The following is an 8830-nucleotide window of genomic DNA, read 5'->3' on the forward strand; positions in this document are numbered from 1 at the left end:
TGAGCCCGATGACTTGCACACATGTTAGACTCCTTGGTCCGTGTTTCAAGACGGGTCGGGTGGATCACCGGCCTTTTGCACACACATGAGAACCTTAAAACGCGCCCGAAGCGTACGTGTAAGCTCTGACGACAAATGGGGCAGCCAGGACACGGTGGTTTTCCCCGTCGTAGCGGGAGTCTCCCCCAGGCAGAGGCTGAGAGAGTGGTGTACCAATCCGGCCGGACAGTCCCCAGCTTGGCAGATGGCGGTGACCTCTCACAGTAGAAATCGCCGACGCCAGCGTAGTGGGGCGGCCAAACATTTGGGTGCGGCTCCAATTACAACACCCACCCAGCCGACAGCCGACGAGCTGTCCCTCAGTTCGACCTTCGAGTTTCCACCGTTTGGCTCTTACTTGGTTTTCCGCGCGTACTCTTGAACTCTCTCTTCAAGTTCTTTTCAGCAGCTTTCCCTCACACGGTACTTGTTACGTATATCGGTCTCGTGGTCATATTTGTAGCAGATGGAGTTTACCACCTGCTTTGGGCTGCACTTTCAAGCAACCCGACTCTACAGAGAGGCCCTTTCCGACCGTCCCATCTGTACCCTCACGGGCGCCGCCATACGGGCCTGTCACCCTCCATAGGCAGTGGCCGCTTTCAAGCTTGACTTAGACGGTATGGGACGGCGTGCTGGACCCTCTGAAACGCAACACCCCTCGTGCCCGAAGACATCGAGGTTATGCGCTGGGCTTTTCCCGGTTCAGTCGCCCTTACTAAGGGAATCCCTGTTGGTTTCTTTTCCTCCGCTTATTAATATGCTTAAATTTGGCGGGTAGCTCTCTCCTACTACGAGGTCGATCGTGGTCTCATCATCCTTAGGGGGAACAAGTTCCCCAACCACGAAGCGGAAGACGCTCTGCCACCGACTTTCTTCACCACCGACATTACCAGGCAGGAAGGTTTGAGGGGCTTGTCGCGGGGGTACCAGCGGCCATGGCGCCGGCACTCCCACCCCTGACTCCGTTCCTTCTCATTGAGTGGTAAATAGCCAATAGGAAAAGTGTTCCAGCAGAACATCTCTCGCAGAGTCATATACACACACAGTTTTAATGCATATACGCTCGTGTTCCGCCCTTACTCGGCCGCACCTTTGCCGCTTAAACTTTGACCTCTTTCCCCGTTCCCGCATGCCACAGCAGTGGCACTTGTTTATCAGGAGAAAGAGAGCGAGAGTCGCAGTATTAATTGGCGTGAGCGGCCTTTCCGGCTGCAGAACTAGTGCTCTATCCCGGCGAGCGCCGTTATGAGGCGCAACACCGTCTTTAACGCGTTTAGAGAGAACTCCCCTGCCTCCCTCCCAGTCATGAGATAGACGTGGACTCGTGGCGAACTCTCAAAGAGAACGCCCACACCGCGTCTGACCGTGGGAGAGGGTGGAGGAGCGCGTGAGGAAGAGCACGGCGTCACCCAAGCATTCTCATCTCTCTGCCTGCACCACTACATGGTAGACTGCGGGCCCAGGCGCACTCATCAATTTAGGTTCCACTGCAATGCATGCCAAGCACTCTTTTCGAGGTGATAGACGAAATTCCGGCGGGGCTTACTTAAAAGATATCCGACCGGTTTCGTTTCCTCTTCGTGGGATGGAGTGCCTCTTAGAACATGTGCAGCATCAGCCATGAGCGGCCGACGGCCATTCGTGTCTCTGTGGACAGCAGGCAAAAGAGCGCCGCCTCCAGTTGCGGGGGCGTGGCGCTATGCAACGTAGTTGAATATTGGGTGCGCCAAGTCATGGACTTGCTAGTGATAGGCGCTGTTTAAGAGCGCCCTGCGGCGCGCCGAAGCGGCGGGCGATTAACCACCAAGGCGAATACGGTTACCCTAGGTATGGGGAGACAGCCGTAGTCGGCACCGAACTCGCAGCAACCGATGGATGTATATTTCCGACCCTCGTAGAGGAGTGGCGGCGACAAGCTCATATGGCTGCCGCCGCCGCAATATGCGTTCAACTTGTCGATGTATCTGGTATTCTTGCGATTCACATACCGACACGCAGTTTGCTGCGGTCTTCATCGACCCACGAGCCGAGTGATCCCCGTTAAGAGTTGTGTATTTGCCATTTGGTCTTTTTGCGACTAACCATCACAGGTCGAGTCTCAATGAAAGGGTTTGACAGACATAGCCCAAGTTTGTGGTTTGGGTTTGGCCGGACGGCTTGTTGTTGTTTTTTGACACTTGAATTTCACTCTTTTGGGTCAAGAGGCTTATTCGCCGGTAGTAAGGAACGGACGGGCAGCCGTCCAAAGCCCCGTCCGTCCTCCTCCTCCGGTCTTCGCGCTCTCTCCCGAGTGTGGTCCACCTACAGCGTGGTGGTACCTATTTTTGGTGCGGGGGCCGGGATTGTCCTCTTTCGCTGCTGGAGTTGCCAGAGCAGAGCCCGAGACCGCCCAAATCAGGAGAGTAGTAGTAGTTTTAAGAGCGCCCCGTTCTCTTTCTCTCTGTTAATGATCCTTCCGCAGGTTCACCTACGGAAACCTTGTTACGACTTTTACTTCCTCTAAATGATCAAGTTTGGACATCTTTCCGTCAGCTCGAGGCGACGACCCCAGAAAACCCTCGCGGGCAACGGGGCCGACAATCCAAGAGCGCCAGTCCGAAGGCCTCACTAAATCATTCAATCGGTAGTAGCGACAGGCGGTGTGTACAAAGGGCAGGGACGTAGTCAGCGCAAGCTGATGACTTGCACTTACTGGGAATTCCTCGTTCATGGGAAACAATTGCAAGCCCCAATCCCTATCAAAGAAAGGCTTTGAACGGGTTACCCCACTCGTCTCGGAGAAACTCGTTGATCCCGGCTTCAGTGTAAGCGTCTTGACCCAGAACATCTAAGGGCATCACAGACCTGTTGTGCTCAATCTGCGTGCGGCTAGAATTGCGCTTGCTCCCTCTAAGAAGAAGTTGCGAACTGGACACCATTTTCTGGAGATCAGTCGACTACTTAGTAGGCCAGAGTCTCGTTCGTTATCGGAATTAACCAGACAAATCGCTCCACCAACTAAGAACGGCCATGCACCACCACCCACCGAATCGAGAAAGAGCTCTCAATCTGTCAATCCTTCCGGTGTCTGGGCCTGGTGAGGTTTCCCGTGTTGAGTCAAATTAAGCCGCAGGCTCCACTCCTGGTGGTGCCCTTCCGTCAATTCCTTTAAGTTTCAGCTTTGCAACCATACTTCCCCGGAACCCAAAGACTTTGGTTTCCCGGAAGCTGCCCGCCGGGTCATGGGAATAACGCCGGCGGATCGCTGATTCAACGCCGTTTATGGTTTAGAACTAGGGCGGTATCTAGTCGCCTTCAGACTGCTTTCGTTCTTGATTAATGAAAACATCCTTGGCAAATGCTTTCGCGATAGTTCGTCTTGCGACGGTCCAGGAATTTCCTTACTCTAAGCGTCACCAATACGAATGCCCCCGCCTGTTCGATTAGTCGTACCTCTGGTTCGAAAACCAACAAAATAGAACCAGGGGTCCTATTCCATTGTTCCATGCATCACCATTCGGGCAATTCAAATAACCTCTGGGCACTCTAATTTTACCAAAGCTGACTCTCGGCCACTCGGGACACTCGACAAAACATCCCGTGCGAGCCGGCGGGGCAGCTGTTCGGGCGTGACGGTAAACACCGGGCGGTGCCGTCAGTCGGAACTGAGATCAACTTCTGAGCTTTTTAACGCAGCAACTTTAATATCACGCTATTGGAGCTGGAGATGCCGCGGCTGCTGGCGCCGGGCACCCGCGCAATGGATACTCGTTAAAGGATTTAAAGTGTACTCATTCGATGCGAGGCCTCGGATGAGACTCACATCGTTATTTTTCGTCACTACCTCCCCGTGCCGGGAGTGGGTAATTTGCGTGCCTGCTGCCTTCCTTAGATGTGGTAGCCGTTTCTCAGGCTCCCTCTCCGGAATCGAACCCTGATTCCCCGTTACCCGTTATAGCCATTGTAGGCGCATAACCTACAATCGAAAGCTGATAAGGCAGACACTTGAAAGAAGCGGCGCCGGTGCGGAGACCGTGCGCTCAGCCCGAAGTTATTCAGATTCACCACAGGTGGGTTACGGACCGGGGCCCGACCAGTTTTGAACTAATAAAAGCGCTCTTCCCTTGCGGTCAGAGACCAATTGCATGTATTAGCTCTAGAATTGCCACAGTTATCCAAGTAAGTGGGTTTACAGATCCAATGAAACATAGCTGATTTAATGAGCCATTCGCGGTTTCGCCTTAAATCGGCTTGTACTTACACATGCATGGCTTAATCTTTGAGACAAGCATATGACTACTGGCAGGATCAACCAGGTAGCTGCTGCTGTTGGCGGCGCCTATCACGGCGGCCAAAATAGTGAGATTGAGAGAGGCAGAAGACATTGGGCGAGGGACCGCACGTTGGCCTTAGAGAAATAGCAAACCAGATGATCAGATCTAACTGCACCTTCTCTTGCTATCCTCGGCGCCGGCAGCGCCACCGTGTGTGCCAATCTCCTCCCTTATCCGCTCCTCTTTGCCCCAGCTCCAGCGAGGCAGCCGACATTGGGCGAGGGACCGCACGTTGGCGAATCTCCTCCCTTATCCGCTCCTCTTCTCTTTGCCCCAGCGAGGCAGAAGACATTGGGCGAGGGACCGCACGTTGGCCTTAGAGAAATAGCAAACCAGATGATCAGATCAAACTGCACCTTCTCTCGCTATCCTCGGCGCCGGCAGCGCCACCGTGTGTGCCAATCTCCTCCCTTATCCTCTCCTCTTCTCTTTGCCCCAGCGAGGCAGCCGACATTGGGCGAGGGACCGCACGTTGGCCTTAGAGAAATAGCAAACCAGATGATCAGATCAAACTGCACCTTCTCTTGCTATCCTCGGCGCCGGCAGCGCCACCGTGTGTGCCAATCTCCTCCCTTATCCGCTCCTCTCCTCTTTACCCAGCTCCAGCGAGGCAGCCGACATTGGGCGAGGGACCGCACGTTGGCCAATCTCCTCCCTTATCTGCTCCTCTTCTCTTTGCCCCAGCGAGGCAGAAGACATTGGGCGAGGGACCACACGTTGGCCAATCTCCTCCTCTCTCTCTTTCTTTCTCACTCTCTCTTACTGTTTGTGGGGACGTGGGCTCATGAGCGCCATCGTCGCCCAATATTGGTTAGGTTGTGTATTTCACGGGTGGGAACCGCCATCATCGTTGTTAGGTGATGGGGTAACCCAACGTGTGCTTTGACGAGTTTTGGCTGCTAAACTCTCTTTTTAGTATACTCGGCTCCCAGACTGCGCCCTGGTCGTGTTGAACCATGAGCGTTGTCTATGCACATTTAGGGTAGCCGTTTGCGCGTGGAATAGTGCAATGAATCTCGGTCAAGAGACGGTTGGGCGCTGCATTGAAGGCCGGCACAGACGCGAAGACGGGGTGATCAGCCAACGCAAGTCCGCTAAGTTGGGCAGACAGCAAGGCGAAGGGGAGCCCGGACTGAAAGGCCGCAGCATATGCTGTGAAGGAAACTAGTAGGGTGGCGACGTGTGCGCCGAGAGAGAGACGGGGTAAATAATGTCCAAACGGAAGAGAGACCTGGCAAGTGTAATTGATAGAGCGCGAGCCTACTCGCCATAAGCCCGCTCCACTGCCATTCCTCTGATCCAATGAGACTAAAATCTCTCTCCTTCTGCTCCAGCCATTGCATGGCAGGGAAGCGACGGCAATTTTGGTTGTTGTTTTGAATGCCGCGCTTTGCTTCACAGAGGCGCTCCGCTGGGGGGCGGAAGATATTTCACACCGAATATGTGTGTGAAGGCACCCTCTCCCCTTAATATAGTGAAATAGTGCAATCCAGCATACAAGGTCGGACGATAGGACATTCACCGTACCGCACCTCGAGAGTGGATGTTGTTTGTTGGGTAAGGTTAAAACCGGACTGTTCGCAGACAGCCGAATAACCCGGTTCCGGACTAATTGGTGGATGCAACATCATGATGATGCTGCTGCTGTCGCGGAAACCGCAGTGGCGACGTGAGAGAGTAATAATGTTCAATGGGGAGAGCGACCTGGCTAGTGTAATTGATAGATCGCGAGCCTACTCGCCATTAGCCCGCTCCACTGCCATTCCTCTGACCCAATGAGACTATTCTCTCTCTCGCTCTCCTTCTGCTCCAGCCATTGCAGGGCAGGGAGAGGAAATCGACGGCAATTTTGGTTGTTGTTTTTGAATGCCGCGTTTTGCTTCGCAGAGGCGCCGAAGCGCTCCGCTGGGGGGCGGAAGATATTTCACATCGAATATGTGTGTGAAGGCACCCTCTCCCCTTAATATAGTGAAATAGTGCAATCCAGCATACAAGAGCGGACGATAGGACAGTCACCGTACCGCACCTCGAGAGTGGAAGTTGTTTGATCGTTTGTTAGGCAAGGTTAAAACCTGACTGTTCGCGAACAGCCGAATAACCCGGTTCCGGACTTACAATAGACGCAACATCATGATGCTGCTGCTGTCGCGGAAACCGTGGTGGCGACGTGCGCGCCGAGAGAGTAATAATGTTCAATTGGGAGACAGACCTGGCTAGTGAAATTCATAGATCGCGCTCCACTGCCATTCCTCTGACCCCATGAGACTATTTTCTCTCTCTCTCTCTTCTTCTTCTTCTGCTGCTGCTGCTGCTCCAGCCATTGCAGGGCAGGGAAGGAAAGCGGCAACAACTTTGGTTGTTGTTTTTGAATGCTGTAACTTTGTAGCCGCCCAGAAGAAGCGCGGCGCTCCGCTGAGGCGGAAGATATTCCACCGAATAGGTGTGTGAAGGCACCTCTCCCTTAATATAGTGAAATAGTGCAATCCAGCATACAGAGGCGGACGATAGGACAGTCACCGTGCCGCCTCGAGGTGGAAGTTGTTTGATCGTTTGTTAGGCAAGGTTAAACCCGACTGTTCGCGAACAGCCGAATAACCGGTTCCGGACACAATGAGCCTTATCATGATGCTGCTGCTGTCGCAGAAACCGTGGTGGCGGCGTGTGCGCCGGAGAGTAATAATGTTCGAATTGGGAGACAGACCTGGCTAGTGAAATTCATAGATCGCACTCCACTGCCGTTCCTCTGACCCTTGAGACTATTTCTCTCTCTCTTCTTCTGCTGCTCCATGCATTGCAGGGCAGGAAGAAGCGACAGCAACTTTGGTTTATTTGTTTTTGAATGCAGCGCTTTGCTTGGCGCGGCGCTCAGCTGAAGCGGAAGATATTCCACACCGAATAGGTGTGTGAAGAGCACCCTCTCCCTTAATATAGTGAAATAGTGCAATCCAGCATACAGAGGCGGGACGATAGGACAGTCACCGTGCCGCACCTCGAGAGTGGAAGTTGTTTGATCGTTTTGTTAGGCAAGGTTAAAAACCCGACGTTAGCGAACAGCCGAATAACCAGTTCCGGACTTACAATAGACGCAACATCATGATGCTGCTGCTGTCGCTTAAGAGCAATGGTGGCGACGTGTGCGCCGAGAGAGTAATAATGTTCAATTGGGAGACAGACCTGGCTAGTGAAATTCATAGATCGCTCCTGCCATTCCTCTGACCCCAGCAGGACTATTTTCTCTCTCCTCAACCTTCTGCTGCTGCTCCAGCCATTGCAGGGCAGGGAAGGGAAAGCGACGGCAATTTTGGTTGTTGTTTTTGAATGCGGCGCTTTGCTTCGCAGAGGCGCCGAAGCGCTCCGCTGGGGGGCGGAAGATATTTCACACCGAATATGTGTGCGAAGGCACCCTCTCCCCTTAATATAGTGAAATAGTGCAATCGAACATATAAGGGCGGACGTTTTCATCACCGTCTCCCACTCGGTGTGTGTGCAGATTCTCGGATCATTTTGTAAAGTATGCTCGACCCCCGATTGACTTTGACGGTCTCCCATTCGGGTGTGCAAGTTTCTGTAGTATGCTATTAAATCGACCCCCGATTGACTTTGACTGTCTCCCATTCGGGTGTGCAAGTTTCTGTAGTATGCTATCAAATCGACCCCGATTGACTTTGACGGTCTCCCATTCGGGTGTGCAAGTTTCTGTAGTATGCTATTAAATCGACCCCCGATTGACTTTGACGGTCTCCCATTCGGGTGTGCAAGTTTCTGTAGTATGCTATTAAATCGACCCCCGATTGACTTTCACTGTCTCCCATTCGGGTGTGCAAGTTTCTGTAGTATGCTATTAAATCGACCCCCGATTGACTTTCACTGTCTCCCATTCGGGTGTGCAAGTTTCTGTAGTATGCTATCAAATCGACCCCCGATTGACTTTGACGGTCTCCCATTCGGGTGTGCAAGTTTCTGTAGTATGCTATCAAATCGACCCCCGATTGACTTTGACGGTCTCCCATTCGGGTGTGCAAGTTTCTGTAGTATGCTATTAAATCGACCCCCGATTGACTTTGACTGTCTCCCATTCGGGTGTGCAAGTTCTCTGTAGTATGCTATCAAATCGACCCCCGGTTGACTTTGACGGTCTCCCATTCGGGTGTGCAAGTTCTCTGTAGTATGCTATCAAATCGACCCCCGATTCACTTTGACGGTCTCCCATGCGGGTGTGGAACTTCTCTGGTATGTTGTATAATATGACCGAGGTGGCCCTACCCCTTACTATAGTGAAATAGTGCCATCCAGTGTACAAGGGCGGACGCTTTCATCACCGTCTCCCACTCGGTGTGTGCACATTCTCGGATCATTTTGTATAGTATGCTATTAAATCGACCCTCGATTGACTCTGACGGTCTCCCATTCGGGTGTGTAAGTTCACTGTAGTATACTATTAAATCGACCCCCGATTGACTTTGACGGTCTCCCAT

At 52.7% G+C, this 8830-nt stretch overlaps 1 non-coding gene across 1 annotated transcript; it reads right to left on the reverse strand.

The window, feature by feature from the left end:
• Positions 1–1928: 1928 nt before the first annotated feature.
• Positions 1929–2091, reverse strand: LOC121857973. The gene has a single exon (XR_006087309.1). It is a non-coding gene; the product is annotated as a 5.8S ribosomal RNA (ribosomal RNA).
• Between the last annotated feature and the right edge of the window lie 6739 nt (positions 2092–8830).

The sequence above is a fragment of the Homarus americanus genome, unplaced genomic scaffold, assembly GCF_018991925.1.
Source record: "Homarus americanus isolate GMGI-L3 unplaced genomic scaffold, GMGI_Hamer_2.0 scaffold1030, whole genome shotgun sequence".
NCBI lineage: Eukaryota > Metazoa > Arthropoda > Malacostraca > Decapoda > Nephropidae > Homarus > Homarus americanus.